Raw genomic sequence first — 27,389 nt, 5'->3', positions numbered from 1 at the left:
GGAAGACATTCCATTTCTTTAATAGCTCTAGTTTAATTACAAAGGACTTTTTTCCCAAGCAGTTAGGGATTGATTGAAACTATGAGTACAGAAGCTAAAGAACTCCCTCCCATTGTACCCTTTGGAGGCTTTTTTAGAAACCAAGGCCCTACATAACAGTTTATCAAAGTTTAGGATTATATTCGCTTGTAAAAACTAATAATTTGTGCAAAATTTTTCACCAAACACCCCCTTACATTTCTGCTTGTTTTCCAGCACATGATGTATCTTACCTGGTGGTAATGTTTACCCTTCCTGAGCAGGAAAGGGAAACAAAGGAAGCTTTAAAAAAGTAGCTGAAATCTCACAAACAAATAAAGTGTCTTCTGCTGTCACTTCTTTCCAACCCAAGACAATTTTCCTCTAGTTCTCATGTGTCTCCTAAATCTTATTTTTCTCTTTGCACCTAGGATTTGAGAAAATTGCTGTAATAGTCTTTAATGTATCAAGTTCAGTGCCACTGCTTTTTTGAGTCACTACACTTGCTTAAAAGTGGGCAGGTGTTCCTTTCAGTGCTAATACTTGCTGATTTGTCTTAATGAAATAATTCAAGTCTGTAGTAGCAATATAAGATAAAACCAACTGCAAGATGTAGCAAGTTAACTTTTGTTTCTGAAAGGACCTAATTTTTTAATAGGAGTGTAGGTGTAAGGTATTTACCTCAAACCAAGAGGATTCTGGCTCTAATACAATGTTGTGTTGTATTACATCAGGGCTTAGAGTGCAGGATTTTTTTTTCCTTCTGGAATATTTTAGTCTGATGCAATGACAGTTTATTTTTTAGTTCTTCAGATGACCTTTCTGAACTTATATAGCATGTTTTAAAATACCAATTGGACAAAAGACAGGATGGACACTTTTGACATTGTGATTTCATTTGAGTACTGCAACATTTTGCTCTTTAAATGACACAAATATTTTCTTTTTTTTTTAATAGTTGCCAACAAGTTGCATCCCCACGTATCTCACAAAAAAAGTCCAGTTCCTTATATTCCCTGTATGAAAACCACATCAGATGACTTATTTTAAAGATGTGTTTTTTTTAGCAGAGCAGAAGCATTAGTGTGAAAGATGAAAGATTACTTAAAGTGGTAATAAGATACTTAATCAATTCAAGATAAGCAACCTCAAATCACCTCAGATTTGCAAGAAGGAAAGCACAGGTTTAGTTGGCATAGAGCTGCTAAAATGAGGTAGCTTGTCAAATTCTTTGCCATGTCCTTGTTCACTCTGTGGTAAATATGACTCAACTTGCCTCCCTTTTTTTCTTCACTTTGGGGATAAAAGAATAGCAACATAAGAGGCTTTTGATAGTTTTTATTCAATAGGTAAATTCAGTATTATCTGAGGAATTTACATCGCTGAAGAACAGAAAGGAGAAAAAAGTAGCTCATCTTGAATGAATAATCTTTCAATAAACACTTGTGTAAATAGGAATGATTTAGTGCGCATTATTCCTTAGAATTAAGATGTCCCTTTGGAATTAGCAGGCAATTAGGTGTCAAATTCGAGGCAGAAATTGAACCAAGATGCTGATGGATTTTTTTTTATCTGTTGCAACAACTCTCATTTCCTTTTTTAAAATCTGTCTTATTAAGCTGTTTCAGATGTCACAAAAGGGCTTGGACAAATAGCTTTAGATGGCTGCATTAATCTTGATAACTTTGGTGCTGTTGGATTGCTGTAAACTGCAAAAAACCATACTGCTGTGTGTCGGCCCACAACATTAATCTCAACACCACACTGCAGCTTACTTTAGAGGCCTCTCCAAACAAAAATAAGTTTAAAGAATCCATCAGTTGTAGCTAAATTTTAGTGTATCTCTAAAGAAATGGGAGTGAAAGTCAAATGCAGCTTTTTAATACCTGTTGAATTCACAACTTACTGGAATTCGTTATTCAGGTCTTTGTGTTAAACCCTTTATTAATGAGTTGATCGTTATATAATTATTTAATTTATAATCTATTATTTAAATATGTAATGATTTTATTTAATTAATCTATCATACAGTTATAATTTATTTTCTACGTGCCAAATAATTGCCAATTAATATTAAATATTCTGTATTAATATTTAAATTATTCAGTTCTTGATGATTAACTTTTGATATTATGAATTTCCGACAATAGCTGTTTATTTTCAGTACTCTACACTTTATTGGTAACAGATCTGGCATTTTTCTTCAAAAACAATTTTTCATACCACATGGGAATTTTTATTGTTGATGCATAAAAAAGTTTTCCTGCTGTACAAGTTGTAAACACTTTCTCTACAACGGTTTCAGTGTCTCAGCTCTTGCTGCCATAAATGCTGCCCTATTACCTCTCCTCTGAAACCTAAGTGATGGTACAGTGAATAATTTCAGGAAAGTTTTACCCCAGTAACAACTTGCTCAGAATAAATATGTCTTGGGAAAGCACATTAAGAAATTAAAAATTTGTTCGTTTATGTCTCTCTTAAAGCTTTTGCTTTTACAACTTTTTTTAAGGAGCAGAGTTCATTTTAAACTTATTAATTCAATGGCAGATCGTTGGAAGATGATTCAGAGAGATCTAATGAAATGGTTCTTTACAGTAACAACTTTATGGATAAGGTATCCTTTCTGGATTTATGCTCTGGGTGACCAAATTTCATTTTAAGGTTTCATGGAGCCATAGAATGAATGAATTTCAGGATTGTTTTCTCCACCTTGAATTCTCTTGCCTCTTGACCAGGTCAATAGTTTCTGGTTGTTAAAGCTTTTATTCATTTGTTCTTTGTTATCCACAATAACCAGTTAATGGATAAGTGCTTGAAAATGGGAGGGAAATAAAGTAAAATATAACCATAATCATTGTAAGGAAAAGGGAGAAGACAAAAAGAGAGAGGAATAAAACTGAAGAAAAACAAGTAATGCACAATTCAATTGCTCACCACACACTGAACAATCCTCAGCCCATCCCTGAGCAGCAACCAGTACCTTCCCAGTTTATATACTGGGAATGATGCTCTGTGGTATGGAATATCCCTTTGGCCAATCTGGGTCAGCTGTCCTGGCCATGCTTCCTCCCAGCTTCCCTCCCTCTTGTGCTTCCTCACTGACAGAACACCAGACACTGAACAAGACTCATCTTAGGGTAAGCACTACTTAGCAACAACCAAAACATCAGTGTGTTATCAACAATCTTCTCATGCTAAATCCAAACCACAGCACTGTAGCAGCTACGAAGAAGAAAATTAACCCAGCTGTAACCAGGATGAAGGGGAGTAAGTGGACAATATAAACAGGGAAAAGAAGGTATATCTCAAACTGGGTGCATTGTCCTAAACTGTGTGCAAGAATATTTTGACCTTTATCCTCCATTTGCTGTCCTAATCAGGTCTAAGCAATCTAGTAGGATTATTGTGCTAGAAATATGGCATTGGAGATTATTTTTAACTAGGCATTTTGTCTCTGATACCATATACCAGGACAAATGCAAATCCTGTCAGCCTCTCCATGGCACATCTACTTCTGTTCAGTTGACATGTTTGTGTATTCTGGAAAAGAAACCAAATTATAAATGACAGCCCACAGAATTCCCCTTTGCCTTAGTTTGAATGAATTGAGTAGGTTATAGAACTAAGTTTTCTTACAGCTTTTTGGTTGAAAATAATTGGTTTTATCAGATCCTTGACTTCCTTTGTCTCAGACAAGGGGCTTCTGCAAATCCACATTACCTTAAGGAGTGTTTAAAGAATTCACCAGTTCCTAGAGGGTCTGTTGCTGGATTGGTTCAATGAAAGACATAAGAGGAATGCAAATTATTTCCATTATACAATTTTAATAAATATGATTCAAAGACAACTGTTCCTGCGGCTTGTCCAATAGAAAAAAAAAAAAGCCAAACCAAGTGCTGAACAACAATGCCAGTAGCTGTGATGAATTATAATTCATTTTGGAGAGGAAACCATAAATATATGACCTAAAGGAAAAAAAAATTAGGCAACGTAACTGGGGGGGGGGGGGGGGGGCGGGGGTTGAGGGGAATCTCATTAGTAGTGTGAACTGTGGGCTGAACAGGAAACTCTCAAGTATTAGGAATGAGGCTCTAAAACTGTAATTGCTCAAAACCAACCTAGAAATGTATATGGGAAGGATGCAGAAACTCTTGCAAAAGGTGAAGAACAGTTTCTAAATGCTCATCCAGAGAAAATTCAGAAGTATTTTATTTCACATACAGCCCCAGCAATAGCACAGTTATTTCCCTGTTAGAGTAATGTTCTTGCCTACAGATGGCTTAACAGGTTTCTGCCTTCTCATGCTTGAAGAGCATCTTCAGTTTGAGACCTGTTCATTTGTTCTTCAGGGTGATTTGGATAGCCTGCTCCCTTTTCCTGTGTTTCTTCTGCTCTCTCCTCTTCTGCTTTTATAATGTAAATCCTCTTCTTGTTTTCCTTCTTAACAGGTATTTCCTACCCTCCAAGTCCATGTGAAATTGTTCCTAGTGTTCTCTTCACTGACTATTTTTCTGCAATAGGAGAAATCCTGTCTGTGACATGAAACTTGCTGCCATCAAGTTCAAATAATGGATCACCATCAATTCCTAGAGATCCATTCTTTCTTCAGTGCTACAGTGTTTTTTCTCTTTTTCTCTCCCTGTTCAGACCATTCCACTTTCCATGGGATTAAGAATGGTTGTGGATTGCTCTTTTAGGACCTCGGTTTACAGCTGCAGTGCCATGGAAGGAAAAATAGGGTGTTTGCCATTACTCTGCTGGCTTCAGATCCTAGAATAAATATAGTATTCAAGGATGGATCCCTGAATGTTGAGAGGTAAAAATGCTTTAAAAAATAATTTTGTCACTCACCATTTTTCTATTCTTAATTTCATAAGGGTTTGTTTGTTTGTTTTAATTATGGAAATCATGTTATCACTGGATTCTAGTAAAATTACTGCTATCTGATGGATTCAAACCAGTCTTAACTGTCCACTGTCAGTGAGACCTTCCTCTGTGGATGTGTACTATTGAAACCAGTAACAGCCTGCAGAACGGAATGATGTGCTGTGACATTATTTCAGATGCACAAAGATTGCAATTTGAAGTGGTTGTGTAGGTTTTTACTGTATGTTTCTCACATTAAAGTATAAAGATTGAAATTCTGAGGGGATATGCAGTAACAAAGAGAATGTGTATTACATACTGTTCTAGGGTCATGGCTTTGTCTCTAACCAGTGGCTAAGGTGGAATGTGCAGAGGCTGCAGTTGCAGGACTGCTCTCCATGAGTGGGAGCAGGGCTGTGCCGCCGTGCTCAGATACATAGCAACAAAGAGCACACAAAATATTGGAGCCGAGTGAAAGCAGAGGGGTGACCTTTGCTCTGCTGGCTGCCAAGCCCAAGCTCTTGGGGACCGATGATAGGAATGTTCTCCACAGATGAGGCCATGCTGAGTGAGATAGCTCCTCTATGGTGCCTGGGAAAAAAAGACAGGAAGCAAGTACAGGCTCCATTTGATGTTCTTTCCTGGAACTGTGAAATGGAAGTCTATGCCTAGGAACTGAGGTGGTGTCGATGGGTTTGTGTGATCCTTCTTGATACCAGTGTACTCCAGCAGCCATTTTCATCACTTACCAACTGTATTTTAACATAAAAGGCCTTTTGAAGTACAGTTGAAGTGTGGAGGAACAATACAAGTGAGCGAGTGTAGAAGTGAGTATAATGTTTGGGAGGAATTCAGCTCTGTGAGAGCCAGGCTGACCTGAAGGATCATTCATGGGCAGTCCATGAGTGACTTCTGGTGTATCTATTAACTGTTTTCCATCTCCTGCTGCTCTCATTCTTTCCTTAGCCAACGCCCTCCTGGTAAACGTGGAGCACTACACTGGGCAGCTGTATCCCTGCTTTTGTGAGTGTGGCAGGAGGATTGCAGTAGCTGTTCTGCCATCTCCAGTGTCTAGCCCAGGAGCCCAGTTAGAGGTGATTACTGATATTTGCTGAGTCTGATACTCAGACTAGCAAATAAAAAGGTGGCATCTGACTGACATCTAAAATTCCAACTGTATGACTCCAGAAGCAAAAACTCTCTTGTTCTCATCCAGTTAGAGGAAGGGGCTTTCTATTTAAATGTTGAATGTTAAATTAAATATTAAGGGCCTGATTCTTCATTGCATTGCACTCATTCCAGAATCAGTATTCAGACTGCATCTTTAAATATTGAATTTCTCCTAACAGGATGGAAGGTGATATGCAACTTCTGACACTGGGCTCCCATGCTGTTTCTTATGTTACAGGTGATGACAATTGCCAGAAACAGTGACTAGCAGCAAGAGACTGCAATATCCACCTTAATTGCATTCTATATTTTTCGACATAATTTACAGTTTTAAAGTGTTGAAAAGTGAGTATCCTGACATGAGTGTTCAGTATCCTGTAGTAAGCCACTGGGAACAGGAAAGTTTTCCTTTCAAGATTCAACAAAAACAGTCCCTTACTGTGTGACAGAAACAAGCTGCACCAAACCTGCCAATGATTCAGCATGTTTTTCTAAATTCAAACTGGGCTGCAGCCTTAAGTTTGCAGTGGAGATTCAAACCCTGCAGGGAAACAGAGGCTCAGGCCTTTCTCCCAGCATCTGTTGTGGTGCCAGGTAGGGAACCAAATGAGTAGCAAAACAGTCTCTGTACTAAACTAGCACAACAAATGGCTCCAGGGCACACAGAGAGGGGCCAATACACAGCATTAATTAGCTTAAAACTAATTAGCAAAATATTGCTAAAAAAACTTAAGTGGCACAGTCGAGAGCAGGATGAACGTTTGAACTCAGGAATATTAAAACCCTTGTGCAGTAGCTGTGAATTTGATGCTCATTGGGAGGTTTCAGTGACAAGCAGACCAGTTTTGACTGGAAGAGGAATACAGTATAAAATGTAGCTTGCTGTGGAATTAAAGGTTTTGAATGAAATGTAAATTTTTCCAGTAAATTCTGACCTAGGCCAGACAGGGAAGAAACAGACATTACCCTTTACTAGAATTAATCCCTTTAATTCTGAATTTAGCTGTGTTTTTTAGATGGAAAATTTCTTGAAGTGAATAATTCAATTTTTTAACATTTTCATTGTTCAAAAGTTTTGGACAAATATTTATTAGATTAGATTTCAGCATATGGGTCATGCATGAACTATTCTTAGTTTTACTCACCACATTCAATATTTAGTATGACATCCTTAAGCAATGTGATGGCTCTCATAAATCTCAAGTTTTAAAATATTTTCCCATTTTTCACTGTACTTCTGCTCTTGACCAGTGAGAAATGAAGAATATGTTTATCATACTCGGCTAAACACAAGAATCTGTTTAGTCTTCTCTGTTTAGTCTGAGCGCTAAGTACAAATTGTATGTGCCAGAAATGAAACCAGGTTGAAAATCACAAGACAACCTGGGGAGGGATACATTTGCATGCCTTAAAATTGCTTCGGCCTTATGTAGAAGAATTTATTACCAATATAAATTATGTAACTGAAAATTCAATTATAGTGATTGTGTAGACATAAGTAGTTACAGTGTGTCGATATCAATCATTGCAAAAGGTGTTTAAGAAGGAGACTGTACAAAAGTTTCAAGATGGACACAAATGGTATCCAGGGGAGATGTCTAATCTAGGTCCTGGATGAGGGAGTAGTGCCCTCTGCTCAGCCAGCCCTGCCCACAGCCTCTGGAACCAGACAGTGGGTTGCGAATGTTTAATTTGGCGGAGTTTGTTTGTTCCGTGGGCTGACTGCCTTGGAGTCTGCTATATCAGGTAGCCTTGGCACTTCTGGAACACCATTATCAATTAAATTACGAATCAATATGTCTTTTAACATAAAATAATGCATTTATGTAAAAATTATTGGAACAATCTTCTCACCCCCCACCATCAGCCACTTTTCTCAAATGTTCTTGTTGCCATAAGAGTAGTCATATACCTTCAACCAAGAAAGTGGTAGTTGCTGTCCAGTGTTGATGGGTCTTCCTGAAAGCACCTTTATTTACAGATTTTTGTTTTTCTGAGAAGTAGTGGAATTCCTCAAGGAGCAACAGTTTCCTTTCTATGCAAAATCTGGAAAGCTATGAGCTACTCTAGTGCTTTGATTTGGTTACATGTTATAAATGCCCAAACTATGAGATCTGAAACAGTATTTACAGTGGAATATACTGAGAGCCAGGATATTTAGATTCAAAAGCTTAATTTTATTTCTTTTGAAATGTAGGACCAACAGCTGTTTATACAGTTTGTATGTAGGGTAACACTTGGATTTAAATTACCTTCATTATTTGTACATTGAGTTTTCAGTTTACACTTAATCCTAAAAATTCCCAATGAATATTTTTCTGTACTAGTGTTATTTATCTAAACACGAGATTTATCAAGTCTTCTGTAATAATGACAGAGAATTTTTCTGCTATTTGGCAATTTTTAAGTAACATTATTTAAAACACGTAGGTTAATAATTGTTTTTTAACCCTTAGGTTACATTTTGAATGTATGAAATCTCCCAATGTGTTGTTCATGAAAACAGGCAAAGCATCTCCCTAGTCCTACCACTGCCCATCCCCTGTGACCTAAAAAATTCTCTGAAAAAGGTAAGTGAAAAAAAAATGGCAAAAATAAACAAAATAGTTGGCATTGACAAAGGCTGGGGTTTGCTTTTCTCCAAAGACTGTAAATCTCTTTACAAATAGTGCTGAAAATCTTGACCTCAAAGCATCTCTCCTTTAGAAGCCAAGCAGAGGTGTTTTTCCATTTGGAAAACATTGGATGTATCTGTCAAATTACTGGAAAAAGTGAACAGATTGTGTTAATTGATGTTGATTCATGTTTGCCTCCGCAGACTTTCCAGGTCTCTAGGACAAAAGCTGCTTGGCAAGTCTGAAGTCTCATCCTTCTTTTTGAAGACCTTCAGTGGTCTGATCCCAGTTGTATTCAAGACCAAAACCATCTGTCATTTAGAGACCTAAGATAAAGACAGGAGTTGGTGATTCTGCTCCTTCTGTAGAATTGTCTTTTAATTTTTGTAATAAGGTTCTTTCTGCTCTCTCCAGACACCTCAAGTGTCAGAAAAGTGACCATCTTCCCTTAGGAAAAATTCTTGTCTCTGGCACTATTTAAGCAAAAGCTGGTGTGTAAGGGACTAATAAGAGTGTAGTGGCCTCTTGGAACTTTGTCAATACCCTGAAAAACGTGGGATTAATACCCTGCTAAATTATAAATGGCAAAATGGGATTGGTTGCACTTTCTTAAAATATCTCATCAAGTTCATTTCAAACAGTGATTGAAGTAAATTTGAAGTGTATATATGGTCTTGCTTCAAGAAGTGAGGGACTAACAAAGGAAGGGGATGCTGCCAAAGTCATCTCATGAGAACATCTTCATGTGGGACTCAGCTGGAGGTGGGTGTCTTTGGCTAAAATCAAGACAATTCCAAAAGTTAGGTTTAGGATTAAGGATGGCAGAGAAACAAAGCCTAGCATTCCAGTTGGGGTGGGACTGCTATAAATCTGCCAAAGGAAAGAACAGTCTGCAGAAAGACTTCCCCCTGCAGAAATTCTTTATGTGAGGCAGAGATGGGGACCTTGGGCTGAGACCCAGACTGTACTTTGACCCCTAAAATCAGGGATTATATTTAGGATTGGGGATGGCAGAGAAACTGAGTTCTGGATCATTTGGAGTGAAGATACCAAAAGCATTGTCTGCCAAGGATTTCATGTGGAACAGACCTAACTTCACATGGCTTGACCATGACCTTTAGTTTATGCTAACGTCTAGGATTAGAGTGATGAACTGAGGAGAGAGAAGGCTTAGGGCTGCAGGTCAACTCAGTCTGGCTGTAAATGGGTTGATAAAGAAAGGGACAAACTGCAAAAAAAAGTTATCCTCTGGTAACTTCTTCATGCAGGACTATGGTGTGGGACTTGGGCTTAGGCTCAGCACCTGCACATAAGCCTAAGGCTGGGGTTGGGTGAGAGACCAAGTGCAGAGCTGTAGCTGAAGTGGGGATGGAAAGGTGCTGCCAAAGTAATAGGCAGTCTACAAGCAGACTTTTCCCTTTGGAAATTTTTCGTATGGTGGAGGGCTGTGGGGCTTTCCATGTGGCTCAGTCAATGCCTAGGGTTGCTGTTGGGGTTGGTAAAGACACAGAGCCCAGAACTGCAGTGGATTGGGACTGCAAAGGGGCCGTCAAAGGAAGGAGCATTCTGGGGAAGGACTGCTCCTAAAAGAACTTCATATGAGATTTTGTGTGGGTTTAATATCTAGAGTTCCATTCCAACCTATATTATTCTGTGATCATGTATTTACTCTGGGAAACAATGCAAAATGAAAACCAAAAAATCTCTGTGGCTTCAAGTTTCGACACCAGAAAATTCAGGATTATTCTCCCATGGTCTTCTCAACATGAAAGAGTCAGATGCAGCACTGCATTGGCTGCTCTCCAGTCTAGTTGGGAGGTAAATTGTAATCCTCCTCCTGGAATCCAGCCCTCACCGCCAATGCCCCCGACCCCTCTTCTCCTGAGAGCTGAAGTCAGCCAAGAGGAACCACAAGCCCTGCAAGAGACTGACATTCACAAACCAGCTCTCCCACTTCTATACCTCAACATTTCCCTCGTTTGCTGAATTTCCTTCTCAGCCCAGACAACTCCAGGCCAGACAAGTCTTTGCTGTGGCCAACCCTTGAACCCCTTTGGGTGCAGAGAAGACAAAGAGTATTTCCTGGCTGCAGCTTGCAAACAGCTGAGACTTCAATCACACCAAAAATTCAGCTGTTGATGCTGAACATGTGATGCTTCCAGCACATGTGGGAGAGACTGCCTGGGAACTGGGAATGTCATGTCTTGAATGGCTGAGCCATCCCTCCTTGGGAAGGCTTTTGGGAGTCAGCTGACAGGTAGTTTTCTGGGGCCATTCAAGAAGTCAGTCGAGCATTTCAGACCTGTAAAACATTGATTTGTCAGCCAAATTTACTGTTCTCTTTCTGCAAGAATGCCATGCTAGCCCTTACAAAACATCTTCTCTCATCAGTTTGCTGCACTCCGTATAAATCAAGGAGTTTCTGGAGATAAGGTCCAGACCATAGAATAAAATATTGCATTAAGTGCTAAAATAGTGCATTAAGTACACAGTGCTAAATTTTTAAGTGTTGACCATTTCAAGGGCCAATTTAAACAAGACAGGATTAAGCTGAGCTGTTTACCTTCCTAACACTGCTCACTATAGCATAATAAATGATGGGGCTGTAAGCCAAGGAAGGCGACTACAAGAATGTTTTGTTTAGACTACTACAATAGCCAATTCAACATCATGAGAGGAATGCAGGATGTTAGGAGTGATCTGAACTAGCAGAGCTACCATAAAAGTGATGAGTTACTGAAATGTATGAAGACATTGAAGCTGTGCTTCAGATTTGCCCAGAATCTCTATATTTAAAAGTTTTAGAACGGGGGAAGATATTATCTCTGTCTCCTTTTTACTCTAGTTTTTACATTTTTTTTACATGGGTATTTACTTAACTGTTTCCAGTTTTATCACTAGCTAAGTGCTTTTTGAGAAGCTTCATTCTCCATACCACTGTTTTTCTTTCTGTAAAACAGCAACAGAGCTTCCTTCTTTGTCCCTGGAGTTTCCAGCTCTCTAACATCTCTAGAGAGCCTTCATTATATTCTTGTTTTATTGGCAGCAGGACCAGCAACTTCAGAAGCACAGAGAACAAAGCAAATTTAGCTTATGAAAACACTCCTGTCCAATACAGTGAGAAAAATTCTCCAAGATTCATTTTGCTGCAGGCCTAAGGAAGCTTGTGACTGGGGGGGTGGGATGAGAAAAGGAGAAGAACCCTTTTGCTGCACAAAGGGGTGCACCCTTCTACCCTGCCTACCTCCTTCATCATGGCAGAAGATCACTTTCATACTATGTTCAAGCTCTTTCGTACTCTTTCATATGATTAAAATAATTGACCAAATTGAATTTACTTCCTATATCTGTTTTTTTTCCCCTACTTTTAGCTCCTACTCTGAAAGCAGGAATGGGGTGGGGAGGGAGGGGTGGAAATTAGAACTCTACAGCTTAACAGAGGTTTGATATTACTCTGTGTATTAAAAATTGAGAGTATTTGGTCATGGCCTATAAAATAATCAATCCTAGTTCAAATAACCTATGTCCAAAAGAAGGAGAAGAAATTTGAAATGCTTGAATTTGAAATACTGAGGCAATTTGTATATGAGGATTTACCAAAGTATTAGAAAAGACTTTATTCTGATTACTATTAAGTATAAACTTCTCCCAGGTTATGTGCTTATGCTGTATGCATTCTTCACTGTCTTCACTAATTCTGGCTAATAACTGTTGATGGGTTGGCTAAAATGAGTATAAAATGATTGCTTATTTACACAGAACAGTTTTGAAGACCAAAGTAGTTTAGATCTAGTCCTTAAAAATCTATTATTTCTTTAGAATATCACTGAGCATCTCAGCTAAATATACAGCAATATTTTTGTTTTCGGGGGGGAGAGGATGGGGTGGGAGAAATACCAGAGGCACTGAAGACTTTCAATGAGATGAAGATTCTGAAGAAAATAAAGGCCAGATCCTTAAAAATATTTGGTACTCTGCATTAATTTATCTAAGATAGTGGGCTAGAAGAGTTTTTGAAATTGAGAAATAAGGACAATCAAAAGTTTCATTCATGACATCAAAATCTTCCTTTGAACCTTTTTTGGGGTGTCAAAGCAGTCATAGAAGAGAAAACCAGTGAATTCACAAATCTTTGGTTGCATATTCTTATTGGTGATACTGCAGGGGAGACCTGCCCAGTGGTAATTTTACTCTTTGCTTCATTTAGGATTTCTTGTAAAGCTTGTTTTCAATCATGCCTACAAATGGAAAATAAAATAGCTGTTGTGGCTAAAGATTTACTTAGAGGTTAAAAAGTTGGTTAATGGTACTTTAGGATTTTAGTAACATCTTCTCATGTTTCACTTTTTCACCACAGATGTAACCAATTTATCCCTTTTCTACTTCTCAGACTAAAATCCAACCAACAGCAACAACAACCAAAAAAAAAACCAACAAAAGAAAAACAAAAAAAACCCCAAAACATGTTTATTGTGCTGAACAATGAACAACACCTTTAAACAGTGTCACTGATTACTTACCACTTCTTATGTAAAATAAAATTAGAATAAATTTTCTTATGGTATGATTGTTTCTTATGTCCATGGAAACTATGGAACCATGAGGAGCTTCACCCCTGGCTGAGAGCTTGATCTTTACAAAGAGCCATTTTCTGCTTTTTGGGGATGTGTGTGTTGATAGATCTCTAAGAAGGTCATATAAGCAACATATTGGATATGCATTTTAATGGTGCCTTAAATGTTAAAAAATCAGACAAATTTGCATAATTTTTAGCAGTATAGTTTCAAAATCTCCTGTGATTTCTTTGTTGTGGCTAAATTATGAGTGTTCTGATTTGGTTTTAGAAGACCTTCTGTATAGCATTAATTGTCATTCAACTTCCTAAAATGTTCCAGTGTTTATCTTCTGTACTGATGACAGAAATGTGACATTTCATACAAAGCTGGGCTAATAAGCAGTTTTTAAAATTATTAGACAAGCAGTACCACTGGAAGTACTTAACAATTTGAAATGGTGACTCAAATCAGCTTGCTCTGAGCCCTTTGAAATGAACAAGCTCAGTGTTTCATCAGGTCTCCTAAGGAGTTCTCTGTCCTTATCATAAATATTCATCTGCTCTAAGAGGCATTGTTTGAAGTACTTTTAAACCATGTTTAGTATTCTAATAAAGGATACTCAGATAAGGTTCACACTGTGTTGTGCTGCTCTACAAACCCATTGGAAGAGTGGAAGTCAATTCAGAGAAGAGTTCAATGTTTAAACAGGCTAGAATAAAATAAGAAGATAAAAAGTGGGTACATGGGGACAGTAACTTGGTTGATCTTCATCAGACTTATCTGGGAATACAATTCAGGCCAGGACTTGCTCTGAAACAAGACCATGTGTTTGTGAACCAAAGAATCTGAAATTAAGAAAGAACAACACAGTTCTGTGAGAAATATATAACTTATTGCATTAGTTTGAGTGAATATAAACGGTGACTTATAGTCAGGCTATTCCTCTTTGTTTTAAGACTTTGTAGCATTACAGCAGGCCTTTTTATTTTCTGCAACAGTGTAATGGCATAAAACTGTGCAAAGCAGTTCTTTTATTCTTTTAGTGTTTGAAATGCAAAAGGTTTACTTGGTGAAGGTCAGTGCTTTCTCCAAGCCTGAAGTCCCAGTACACTTTTCTATCCTAAAATTATTGTCCTAGTCTTAATCTTTTTGGTGTCTGTTAAGAATACTTGGCTAGCACCATTTATTTGTGAAAATAGTGAGGAGCCTGCTCCCATAGACTGGTTTAATATCTTTGCTATTTTGAGGGGCCTTTAAGAAATTTAAATTTGGTTACATATGTAGCACTTGTATATAATGCAATGAAAATATTACAGTCCTATTTTTCTCAGCCTGCTGGATTAATATCACTTAGGAATACTTCATCCTACAATAGCCTTCTCCCTCTGGGCTGCAGCTGAGCTGAAATTGCTGGGTCTGATTCAGCCTGAACTGGTGATTTTGCCCACTGAAGAATTTAAAACACATGAGAAGAGCTGCACCATTTAACTGAGCAACAGTCTGGGCCAGAGTGTGCAGGAAGTTTTGATACCATGAAGGTCTCTGAATTTGTACATGTCCATAGGTAATGTTCATTCCTGTCCTGTAAGCTGGCATAATGGTGTGGACTCAGGGGAGATCAGGGATGTAGCAATTCCGGTCTTTCTTGACAAGAGTGGAAGTATTTTAACTCCAAAAGAGAGTTCAGGTGTTGTGCAGGATCTTACACAATATTGGTGATTCCAAGTTTGCAGCCTAAGACAGGAACTCAGTGCAAATAATATATCCATCCTGCTGTTGGTTCATACTCTGTTACAAGTCAGACACAAATATGGATTTTATTTTAGAATCAAGAAAATGGAACAGGGAAGGCATTGTTCAGGAAATAATTACAAACAAAAGGAGGCCTGGCTTTTGCAGAAGAAAAACACATTTGTGTTTGAATTAATGATTTCTTGAGTTAAGAGTGTGTTTCTTACGGCCAAGATATAGAAGACCTGGAATTTTTTGCTATTTAAGTGCCAATTCTCGAGGATGGCTGTAAGCTGCTGTAACTTGCACAGCTAACTTTTAGTAAATGATGTCTTTGTTCTCATAAATCAATGCCGGTTTTTATCTCTTGTAAATCATATTCTGTCTCTCTTCCTTATCTTGCGGTTTTCTCATTTACCACCCATGATTTTTTAATTCAACAGTTTTTACTGTGTCAGATTAATATAAATATGTAGAGTTTTTGTGGATTTCTACTTCTACTCCAGCTACATCTGGTTTTATGCTGTGCTTACATACTCTGTTACCTGAGTACTAGTGCATGTCTATCCAATCAATGATCTGGCAGAAGTGTTAAGACCTTTACCTCTCCTCATTGAAGTCTAGGGTTTGCCTTTTTTCCATTTGTTTTCTGGTTTCAAACTTCAGTTTGCTGAAAAGGACTTTCATTTCAAATGAAAGAGGATGCTCCTGGGTGTGCATTTGACTGCAAGAGCTGTGGTGTTTATTGAAGGAATTTTATAAATCTGGATGGACATGTGAGGTTTGGCAGCTCTGATCACGGGCAGAAAGGATCCCTAAAGTAAAGAACCAAATGCTGGTTAGCTATGTCTCCACTCCCTCTACTTTTCTTTTGCTTTTCTGAAATTGTCTAGACACTTACTGGAAGAAACTCTCATGGGGCAAATAAACTGTAAGTTCAGTGAACTATGGTGGGAAATTAATTTGGAATTCATCAGTAGAAATGCTGGTGTATTTCCATGAGAAACCTGGCTGTAAGAGTTAGTAATTTAATAAGTAAATCATCACATTACCATGTGGTTTGCATCAATCTAACCCATGTACCACAAATTTGAAAGCCTCTAGTTTAGTTGTTGATAAATTATAAATCAATTGTTGGTAGACATCGTTGTGAAAGTAATTGTTATAGAATTAACAAAATCAATAAGTGTTTATGCTACTCACAGGATAAAAGGCTGCCTTTGCCAAATCAGTTACTGTATGGCATTTGCTATTCTCATGTATGGAAGTACTTTAAAATACAAATGCTTAATACAACAAAAACCTCCACGTCCAATTTCCATACTTACTTCATGAAAGAGAAGAGAGCTGGAAAATTGCTTAAGCTAAAGCTGGTTTCTGTATTCCTGGGGATACTTTCATTGATGCCAAATATTGATTGGATAACAGAAAGCAGAATTCTTCCTGCAGCCCTAAGGGATCCCTGGGACTTCTCTTTGTTTCATTTTAGGTTTGTTTTCTTTCACATCAGCCATGAACATGGGTGTTGAACCTTTTACTGCCTTCTTTTCCTTGCATCCTACCTGATGGTCCAGAAGTGGTTGGCTGCTTTTCTACCATCTGCTCACACTCTTCTTTGCCTGTAGTGGTTCACTGGTTTTATGCTTTTAGAAATTTGACTAGAAATTGATCCATTATTGATTTCCAGTAACTGTCCTTTTACAGCGTGATGTGCACCTTGACACAGGAGAGAGAAGAATGTACTGCAGGAGAAAAAGGTGTTTTGTGGAACAAATCAGAAGGTATTTCTAGGATAGGATAAAAAATGCTGAAGATGGTAAGTCCTCATGAATATGTAATCTCATGAAGCCCATGAAATTACTCCAAATATTGTCAATTGTGATGACACAGTAAATGTGCTTTTTTTGTTTGTCCTCATGTAAGAATGATTTTATATTGCTTTGATGACAAAAGGAAAGAAACAGAAAAGGGTGGTGTAATGTGACTCCTTCCAGGTGCTGGGGTCGTGGGGTAACAAATTATGTTTCTGTATGGTACTGTGTGATTTATACCTTTGAAATTTCCATTATCATGGATTATCAGTTTGCCATGAATATTGTAGTCTTTCTAACTTATTCTTACTGAGTGATAGATATGCTCATAAATTTCTGAGAGATTTTTGCTTGACACTTTTTATGTCTGATATCAGCTACAATGTCCAGTCTTCAGAAACCTGAGGCAAATAACATTCAGCTGTTTTGAAGGCAAAATTTGAGGAAAAGTTAGAGTTTCCATGTACTCCCAGTGACACTTCTGTGCTTTTGTAACTTGCACAGCTGCTGTTATAAATCTTGAAGTAGGATTGTTTCATTGTTCTCAAACTGGAGTGAAAAACAAGCTGAAATTCAGAAATGTTGGTTCATTATTTTAAAAGCTGACATTTGCAAATGCACAATAGAATGTCCTTTCTCTTCTTTCTGTCTGGTTAAAAGAATAATTTAAGGTCTTAGACATCAACAAATAGTGTAGTAATTAAGACCATCTGAGGTATACAGGCAGATTTAAGCAGCGTTTCCTCAAGACTTTAATTCAACATTCTCAAAGTATGTGCTTTAACTTCGAGTATGTTTATTGAAAATGTGTTGTTCAAAGGGCAGTTTATTTGAAAATTCACATGCTTCATTTTTAATTTTTTAAGCCTAATATCTTTTTTTTCAGTGTTAGAACTCAAGAAATCCAAATGCAATTATAGGCATTAATGCTGTGACACTGAAGTACACTGTACATATTTAGAACTAAAATACATGTATTCAGTTTATCTTAATTCACTTCCACAATTAATTATGATAAATACGTATGCACTGGGCTGTTTAAAGTCATTCTACAAATCTATTTCAGAAGTTTATTAAGATTATTTTCCAGAGTGTATATATACAAATATATCTTAATTTGAAAAGAGATAGATAACTATATGAAGCAATTAACCTCTTTTGTACTTTCATTGTTTTGTCTATGTGGTAACATGAAGTTAAATTGGTGTATCTGCTTCTTTGTTTAACCTTATTGGTTTTTTTGGTAATGTGTATCTTACCAGTATCAGCAGAAGAAAATTTTTTCTAAAACTACAAAAATCAGAAAAGAGCCCAAACATCTACTTTACCAAAAAAAAAGTTGTCTCATCTTTCATAATAGATAAAATTTACATTGCTTATCTGTCCTTAGGTTTTATTTCTCAAATAGTTCAGGAGCATGAAAAGACTTTGTGTGGGTTCTGTATTTTTCTTAGAAGTTAGAGAACATAGCTTTTAAAACTACTTTTTTTACAAGATGTAGCCAACATCTAGACAATCTGGAATCAGTCTGTCTATCAGAAAAGTTTTCTGCCATCCATCACTATATACATTTTTACATATCCATTTTCACTAACAAATATAAGCCTTGTCTGCTTTTAGATACTTATAAAAATAGCATGGAGTTTGGCAATACTAATTTTCCTCTTCTCTATGTAGAATGGAGGCACTATAATATTTGGAACCTCCCTTGAGTGCATGGTTTGACACTGCTTGACATTAATGTTTTGTTTCAACACAGTAACATTATAAAACTGAAGCCAAGACCAGTAATAACATTTCTCCTGACCTCTTTTAAAATCAACTGTATTTGGGACTATTTTTCTTTCATAAAAATGTTTTACAATTATTTTGCTTTCCTGTCTTCCATGCTTCTCTGTATGCATGCCCGTGATACATGGCAGTCTTCTGCTGTGAAAAAAATTAAAATCTAAAATAGATCAGGTGGTGTATAAGAAGGGAATTTTTCATTTTAGGTTTACCACTATCACTAGGAAAGAAAATATTGTTATGGAGACAGCTGCAGGGAAAGCTGACAACAGGATAGCATTGATCACTCTCTTAGGTTTGGGAATACTGCGGGTAAGAATATATTCTCACCATCAGCCAGCCTTGATTCAAATCATTCTAGCTAAATATCAGTGGTCTATCTGTCCTTGTAAGGATTTTGTAATGGCCTCACCCATGGTGTTTATTCCTCCTTTGGTAGTTCCATTTAGGATCATGGTGCTTTTATGGTAAATGTGGTTCATGTAGACGTGAAAGCTGAACTAACCAGTGCTAATAGCCCACCCTTCACTGGTGCAACAGAGTGTGAACAAGATTGATCCTTTATCCAAACCTATTGTTCTCCTGCTTAGAATTTCCTAGAAAAGTTGGATGCAAAATTCATTAATTTAAGAAAAAAATGGGGTGTATAAAATATATCCACCTCAGAACAGGACCCATGCTGAACAGTGGCATTCAAGTGCAGTGTTTGCTTCATTTTACATTGCTAATTTTATTTGAAATGTTTTTGTCAATTTTATTCTTTTTACTGTATTGGAGGGGTAATTTATGGGTCTTCAAAATTTTGTTTATTTTCCTTGTGTTACCACCAATTATTTCTTTACTTCTGGAGGTTTTGCTCAATATCTGTATTAATAGAGACTTGCTAATCACTTCTAGCCCCCACTTAAAGAAATTGCAAATAGCTCATGATCGATACCTGCCTGATACCTATCTCTGTTTGAACAAGGAAGAGGGGAACAACTGGTGGCCATGAGTTAAAACTCTCCCAAGGAAAAATAATGGCTTGGTTGCTGGTTTTACAGGGCATAAACTTTTTCTCATTCTTCCTTTCATCTTCCTCTTGCAGACTGAGCTGTGTGAATGTCAAATGCTGCTCTTGGCCTCATGTCTGAGAAATCTGCTGCTTCTGACGTATTTCCCCCAGGGAATTGCAAATGTTTGTGCTTGTCCTTTGGCAGCCCATGATCAGAATATTTTAATTGCCTCCTAACAGCTTTAAAATGGGACTGACTAGAGATGCCCCTTGCCTTTGCTTGGCTTTCTTCTCCTGGAGGACAGTCTGAGTATTTTTGAGGTGCATTGGAAGTGACTTCCTCAGTCCTGCAGAGTTCTATGTTTTGCTCATTGCTAAGGGCTATCCAAAGATGAATTCAAGTATAGAAATTCCTATTTGGAGATGTTATTGAGAATTAAAAAAACAAAAGAATAATTTTTCTCTGCTTTAACAATGCTGTATTAGTTTGAGTCTGAGCAGGGAGTCTGGGCAGGTAAACCAAGGTGTGAAGAACAAGCAACCCTGTCAGAATTTCCTGCCTGGTTATTTGTATCCAGTGATTATACAAATTAGACTACTACCACCATTCAGAGACTGGAAATTTTTACTCAATGGGGGAAAAACAAGAATGTTATTTAGAATGTCTATGATAATTCTCCTCCTTGCCTAACAAACCTTAATTTGAGAGCATCGACGTTGCTGTTACCTGCTCTGGTTGCATGTCAAGCAGTTCTGACAGGAGAATTCATTACAACTGGCAATCAGTTGATTTGTTCAGAGTTTTCTTGGGTTTTAGGTTTTTTTTATTTAATAGGGCTGTTATGATAAAGTATTACTGTTGAGAAGGCTGTTTTGTCATCCAGGAAAGATTTCAAAAAGTTACAGGCTGCACCAGGGGTGGAAAGGTCTTTATTACACCACTTCTGTCTAGCCAAACTTGAAAACGAGACATGTTTGCTCACAGACTGAAGTTTATCAGGCAGAAAGAGTAATTAAATTTGAATTGTGTCAGCCAACTACCTTGAAATGAAGAGAAGTCAATGTATGTTGCTCCAAGGAGAAAGAAGGAAATGATTAGTTATACTCAGTGTCCAAGAGAATTGCATCACATCCCTTGCTTAAATCTGTTGCTAAGGGAGGAAAAAGATCTAAACAAAGGATCTCTAATCCTTCTCTTAATGTCCAGAACTTCTTGAATTCAGGATTCCCTTTGGGAGGTAGAAGAAAGCAGATACTACTGAACCATAATATTTTAAGAATTGACAGAAGGACTGTTAGGTGGATGAAGAATTGGTTGGATTCTTGCATCCAGAGGGACAACTGCTCACAGTCCCGATCAGGGACATCAGTGACAAGTGCTGTCTCTCAGGGGTCCATAATGAGACCAGTGCTATTTAGTGTCCTCATTAATGACACAGACAGAGGGATTGAGTGCAATCTCATCAAATTTCCTATGAAGACAGGCTCAGAGAAATGGGATTGTCAGCCCAGAGAAAGGAAGGCTCCAGAGAGACCTTGTAGTGGCCTTTCAGTACTTAAAGGAGCCTTATAAGAAAGATGGGGAGATCCATTTGGGCCTCAAAGAGTAGGACCTGTTGCAGTAGGACAAAGAGGAAATTGTTTTAAAATAAAGATTTAGACTAGACATAAGGAAGGAATTTTTTACAATGAATGTGATGAAATACTCACACATGTTGCCCAGAGGGGTGGCAGATGCTCCATCCCTGGAAATATTCAAGGTCAGGTTGGATGGAGTTCTGAACAACCATATCTGATTGAAGATGTCCCTGCACATTGAAGGGATTTGTACTACATAACCTTTGAAAGTCCCTTCCAACCCAAACCACTAAGTGACTATGGGCTCTCTGTAACTGAGTGAACCAATGAGACTCAGTTAAAAATACACTCACAAGAAACTTTCTGATTTTATTTTAATTTAGAAGCTGTTTAACAAAAGGAGATCACAAAAGATTTGCATTGAAACCTTGGCTTGCAATTTAATCTGGAAGTCCCTGCATGAATCATTTGAAGAATGTCACACAGCGCAAAGTAGGTGGTCCTTTGCTGAGAAAGCAGAAGATAAAATACTCTGATGTTAAAATTTGGTTTAGGTGAACCTAGCAAAGGTGGCTGTCATTGAAGTTACATAATACTTTCCTTTATGAGACCTTTTCTATGCTAGTGTATAATTTGAAAAGCATGGACCTGATTTCTCCATGGCTATCATCAGTCTTAGGCTAATTTTCTGGGGAAAGTTTCAGTAGACAATGAAACAATTCAAGGCAAAACACAGTCTACACAATGCATGTTTTTTTTAAAAAAAAAATCTTATAACCACCTTTATCAGGTGGTTAAAGAAGCTGGAGAGCCTGGAGTCAGGAATCTGTGTAAATCTGACTGTATCTCCATCCCCTCTGAAAATTTCCTATGTAGTCTCTATGGGAGTTTGGCAGCAGCAGTCTCTGAAGATTCTGTGCTGCCCATACTCTCAAGCCCAGGGAATCTGGGCTGAATAGGAGGGGTTTTTAATGTTTGACATCCAAATCTCCCTGTGGCTCCTGTGGTTTATCTGTTCTCCCTTCCCAGCATCTTTGTGGCTCTATTTTATTCGTACTGGACCACAGTCACTGATGTTAAGAAAGGCAGATGAGAGGGATTTACATCAGTGAAGCTGGATATTTGTGATATTCATGGCACTTTGGATATCAGGTTTTACTTACGGTGATACAGGGGTAGAGGTCTGGAGTTTTTTGGAGGTAAAACCAGCAGGATTTGGAAATTATCCAAATGTGGGATTTAGAGGAAAGAAGAAAGAAAAAGAAAAAATCAACCACAAAGCTTAAAGAAAAAAAAGTGAATTTTTAAGTGATAAGAGTAAAGAGGATGGGCTGGATTCATTTTTTTTGTGTTTGAAGGTGTGGTGTTACAACAGGGCAAAAGGATGCAAGATCCCAATTGAAAGGGGACAATTAGAGCTTGAAAGAAGGAATAAATTTTTAAGTCATTGATGTTCACAAGGTGAAGGTAAAAACACTCTTCAGTTTGTTCGCTTTCCAGCCCCAGGGACAAGGTACTGTATTGAGCCCCTGTAAATACTGTATTGTATTTAAAGAGATTGCTGTGCTTTGTAAAAATGCTTGGCTGGGTAAAGCAAGCAGCTTGCAGACCTGTGGGATTTGTTGTCAAAAAAATGCCTTTTATTTCCACAATATGGATTTAAAGGGAAACTGAACAGGTAGTTGGACGAGATACCTATTGATGTAACTGAGAAGGAAAGCCACAGGAAGCTTGGAAAATGCCCTAAATGGCTTCTGCTTGGAGGCTGAGAAGTTATACTGGGTGAGGTGCACTCTTGACCTGCCATTTATATACTCTTAGGATGACATTCTTCTGGAGCCCATGTTTTGTCCTTGCACAGTGTTAAGGTTCAGGAGCTTTGGGGAGGAAGGGAGAAAGCCATTTTGAAGTTTCCCAGGCTGCAGACAGAGCTCAGGTGAGATATTTAATAGGATTGAAAGGGCTTCCAGGGAGCTGCTCGCTGACCCCTGGGTTACCTTCCTGTACAGTCTGGCACCTCTCTTGTTGCACTTATATTTGCTGAGTGCAACTGGTTGGATTTCTTATTTATTCTCCTATATAACCTTCCATGTAGAAATCACCCTACATCATATTCTCCTACAAGTCATGCCCCCAAAATATACATTAACTCTTTAATTTCAGAAGATAAATTTTCTCTCTGAAAATTAAAGAGTTTTTCCAGCTATTTCACTGATGCAGAACAAAAATATCTGTGTATTGTTTAGATGTAATTAGCTGCAATAAATTACTGAAAAACAGCACAGTTTGTGGATTTTTTTTGTAAAAAGACTGTTATAATTTGATGTTAGATGATGATACTAATAGTTTGGTAAAGAATGTATATTTATTCTCTCTTTTTGTAACAGTATCTCAGTTTAAAATTATGTTTATATTTATAATTTTTTGTTACATTTTTACTTCTTTGCAATGTGGTAGGAGGGAGTAAGAGATCAACTGCAGGAGAAGAATAGGTTGTTCCTCCAGCTCCCTCTTTCCTTGCAAAGAAAAAGGCAGAAGACAGGTAAAGAAGTGACTTGGTGCTACATATTTTGAGTGATGGCACAGAGAAGAAGCTGTTGCAGTAGTTAACTCAGCAAAATAAAGATGAAGTTCAGACAAAAGCAGATTGCTAGTGGACCTATAATCAATAAAGCTTTTGCTTTAACTCTTTTTGGTCACCCCAAGTTAAATCACTTATATACAATCTGCTTTCCTAATAGTTACCATCACTCTGGCCAAAAATCAATTAGACTTATCACAGGTTCTGTTGAAACATTTCTCTCACAACTACAACAGATGTTCTGTACATTAGCTGTCTCCAAAAATTAAGCCTCCAAAAATTTTGCAGAGGATAAATCATAATTTAACCAGACCAGTGGTATCTCTTAATTAAAATGTATGTGGCATATTTAAGAAAGGAATATCTGGAAGTAAAAATGGTAAGGAATTTTATTTAGGTCTTGGTAATTACTGTGTCTGACAAGAAAAAATATTACAAATGTTCATTTCTCTATTTTAATTTTATGTCATTTGTAAACTTAAAATTGTTTCCATTTTAATTTAGATCTCAATTATTTGCTTACATACTTGCAATTCAGAATGCTATTTGAAGTAGAATTTTTATGATTGATTTTCAAATTGTTATGAAGAAGGAAATTATAGGGGATGTGCTCAATTAAACTTCCATTTATTTTTCTTAGATGAAATTTGAAACAGGAGATAGTCACAGAAAATGTTTTATGCTGGATTCCTTTTGGCTGTGAACTACAGATGAACCAGAATTCATGGTGACTGGTAGAACAAAACATTCACAAGTAGTTTAGTTATTTTCTCCATTTCACTTGTTTAGATTATGTCTAAGAAATTAATTCCTCAGAGATAACAGTCCATGTTATTTTATTCAAAATATGCAAACGAATACAATATCCAGGCCAGCAGAGTGAACATCATAAGTATTTTACGGCTTTCAGTTTAAAGGCTATTGAACTATATTACAAGTATTTCAAAGAGAATCCATTTGGCAAAAAAATTAAACTCTCCAAGCAAAGATGGCCATTTCCTAGATGGCCATTTCTTAATGTCCCATCAACCCCTTTTTATTTTTCCCCACTGAGAACCATTTGATTCTTCCACCAGATTCTTCCTTATGCTCCTGCCTTCCCCAGCTCAGCTAAAGTCACTTCCTGGGAGGTAACTGCTGTCACCTGGGCTCAGGGTGCACCATGGGAAAAGCACTTAATTTCCCTTCCCTCCCTTCCTGCAAGGACAGAAGCAACAAGATGCTACCTTCTTCTTAAGTCATCTGATTTTTCTCCATGGTATGTAATTAATGTTTTTAATTTGTTTTGTGGGTTTTTTATAGTTTTTTATGTGTTTCTGAAAATCTGGGTTTAATACTTCAATTTCTTAGTCTTTTCTGCCTGTTCTTGTTTTGGTGGGCAATGTATTAAAAGGGAATAGAAGCATTACTGAGTAGGAAATGGTCTGCCCAAGTCCCACCAGGTTGTTGGCCTCCAGGAAAAACAAAATCTCTTTGCACTTTATGCAACTTGGTGTGTTTAAAAGTGTCCTTGACATTAGACACAGGAGAGCTTTCTGGAGGGCAGAAAGTAAAGGGATAATGTTCAGCCCCTGCTCTAAAGAACATCCATCTTCTGCTAGAATCTGAGAATTTAGAATACAATTAGAAGGAATCTCATTTTCAGTGGTGGTGCCAGTTGGGCTAAGAAGCTCACCATCTTTAATTGGAAAGGAGAGAAATGAGGCTTTATAGCCTAAGAGAGAAAGGAGTAGTATTAGAAAAATAAGTTAAGAGTGAATTTTCTTTCAAGCCTTTCTAAATAAAGCAAGCTTTCTTGTACATGCAAATAGAGAAATGTATTTGTGTTGGATGATGATGGAAGGGTTTATAACAGCACTGTTTCTGCAATTGATTTTCCATCAGAAACATGGAGGTGTGTTGAGTTAATTGGTAGTTTAATGCTTTGAGGACAAAACAATAATTAGCTGCTAAAGTTCTGGTTTTCATGTAAACTGAGTATGGATTTGCTCCATGCAAATGGACACACTCATGTGTTTTTCATATGTTAGCTCAGGCCTTCATCATCTTACAAATATGTTTGAAAATGTTGCTAAATTTCATGCAATTGGAAAGAACAAAGCATTAGGGACAATAATTTCATGCTTTGTACAGAATAAACAAAAAACCCCAGAACTTTCCAGGCAAGGGAAGGGAGTGTGTCAAATTAATCTATAAAAGTCAGACAAAAGGACTTTGCTTGGAAAAGAAATGCAGAATGGTTTTAATTAACATTTTGCTTCAGGTCATGCCATGTTCTTTCAATTAGGACTTTGGTGTAAGAAGGACTGTCTCGTCCTGAAATGTCTTTACTTCTTTAAAGAGAAAGACTTGGTCATTTTCCAGGGGTGGGTGAATGGGATACTTCCAGTTATCTGTAGTTTGGGGTGAGTATGGATTGTGATTCGTTTTCAATTTTGAATATAATTGAGAAGAGTTGGGATCAAGCATGTTTAAGTATCATTCTAAACTCTTCATTTTTTCTTTCAATTCAGCTCTTTCTTCAGGATATTTTTCCATTGCAAAACTCTGACATAAATAATTTCCCTATATGCTGTATTCACTGTTTTTCTCTAATGCTCTATATATCTCTTTAATATTTTGTCTGCACCATTTAGCTACAATGGGAATAAGTTTCTGTGTGGTGTCATTCAGTGTTACGTGTAAATGCATCTGTATGTTAGAGTTTTAGGGTTTGTAAAGGCATCACTCCTTTTTCATTGTAACAACTCCTTTTTTTAACAGTCACATGTTTCCTCTGTCTGTGTGTGGGCCCTGCAATGGACCCCTTTTGTTTGCTACCTCCTAGTTCTGCCTAGAAAGAAGTACTGAGGTAAACAGGATGGTTTGCTGAGGGAAGAGTTTCATGCTAATTTCCCATTTCATCCAAGGTATATCCCACTTCCAGCTGATACACACAGAATGAGCATCACAGTTCCCCTCATGCCTGATGAAACCAAAGCTATACAAGCAAGAAGAATAAACTAATATGTTTCTGTATCTAAATCAGACTGACAGAAGAACTGTGGTAATCTTATTTGTGAATATTTCCCATGTCAAACACTGTTAACAAAAGATGCCCCACACTGCCAACCATTGGGCATTGCCATCCATTGTTTAAAGTAGTTAGACCCATTTTTGGGGAAAAAGAATATCTGCATCAGGCTAATGCTACATGAGTTCAGTTATGAGGTCTTATAAACATCAACCTAGGTCTTTAATTATGTGAGGCACAATTAATGGTCATGCCTTCCTTTGCACAGAATTTTGCAGTAATGGAATAGCACAGGTGTTACTACAATTATACTCTAAAATGTAGATCAGCAGCAGTGGAGAATATTTTTTTATTGGTACTTGCCCTTGCTATATCATTGGGCCACTCTACACAGTCCTGCTCTCCCTATGAAAAGACATGTTGCAGAGAAAAATTTATGCATGGTCCTCTGATCAGAAAGGATCACAGCATCTTGATATAATAGCATATAGGTAATTGTAAATTTACTATTTCCCTGTGTCTGGTTTAATCCACTAGGCAGTGAAAGTTATTTTTAGAAATTCTCTTAGCGCTACTTTTTATTTTAGAATGGGGGAAAAAAAAGGTAAAAGAACATTTCCTTGGTGTTCTTGAGTGCAGCATGGTGCAGCTGCTGGCCCAGAAGTGGT

At 37.4% G+C, this 27,389-nt stretch overlaps 1 protein-coding gene and 1 long non-coding RNA gene across 3 annotated transcripts in view; both read left to right on the top strand.

The window, feature by feature from the left end:
• LOC119700547 overlaps positions 1-23,344 on the top strand; it is a 34,755-nt gene extending 11,411 nt beyond the window's left edge. The window contains exons 2-6 of one of the 2 annotated variants that reach the window (XR_005256799.1): positions 4,666-4,834; positions 6,293-6,399; positions 8,511-8,624; positions 16,661-16,772; positions 21,511-23,344. This is a non-coding gene — a long non-coding RNA (uncharacterized LOC119700547). The remainder of the gene's footprint in view (positions 1-4,665; positions 4,835-6,292; positions 6,400-8,510; positions 8,625-16,660; positions 16,773-21,510) is intronic. The other variant, XR_005256800.1, reaches the window with a different exon arrangement.
• A 1,434-nt stretch (positions 23,345-24,778) lies between these two features.
• Positions 24,779-27,389, top strand: part of TTC29 (tetratricopeptide repeat domain 29) — a 226,277-nt gene continuing 223,666 nt past the window's right edge. The window contains exon 1 of the mRNA XM_038136455.1: positions 24,779-24,966. The gene's annotated coding sequence lies outside the window, so the exon portion shown is untranslated. The remainder of the gene's footprint in view (positions 24,967-27,389) is intronic.

Source organism: Motacilla alba, chromosome 4 (genome assembly GCF_015832195.1).
Source record: "Motacilla alba alba isolate MOTALB_02 chromosome 4, Motacilla_alba_V1.0_pri, whole genome shotgun sequence".
Taxonomy (NCBI): Eukaryota; Metazoa; Chordata; class Aves; order Passeriformes; family Motacillidae; genus Motacilla; species Motacilla alba.
Note: the sequence above shows the minus strand (reverse complement) of the source record. Positions and strands in the feature narration are given on the sequence as shown.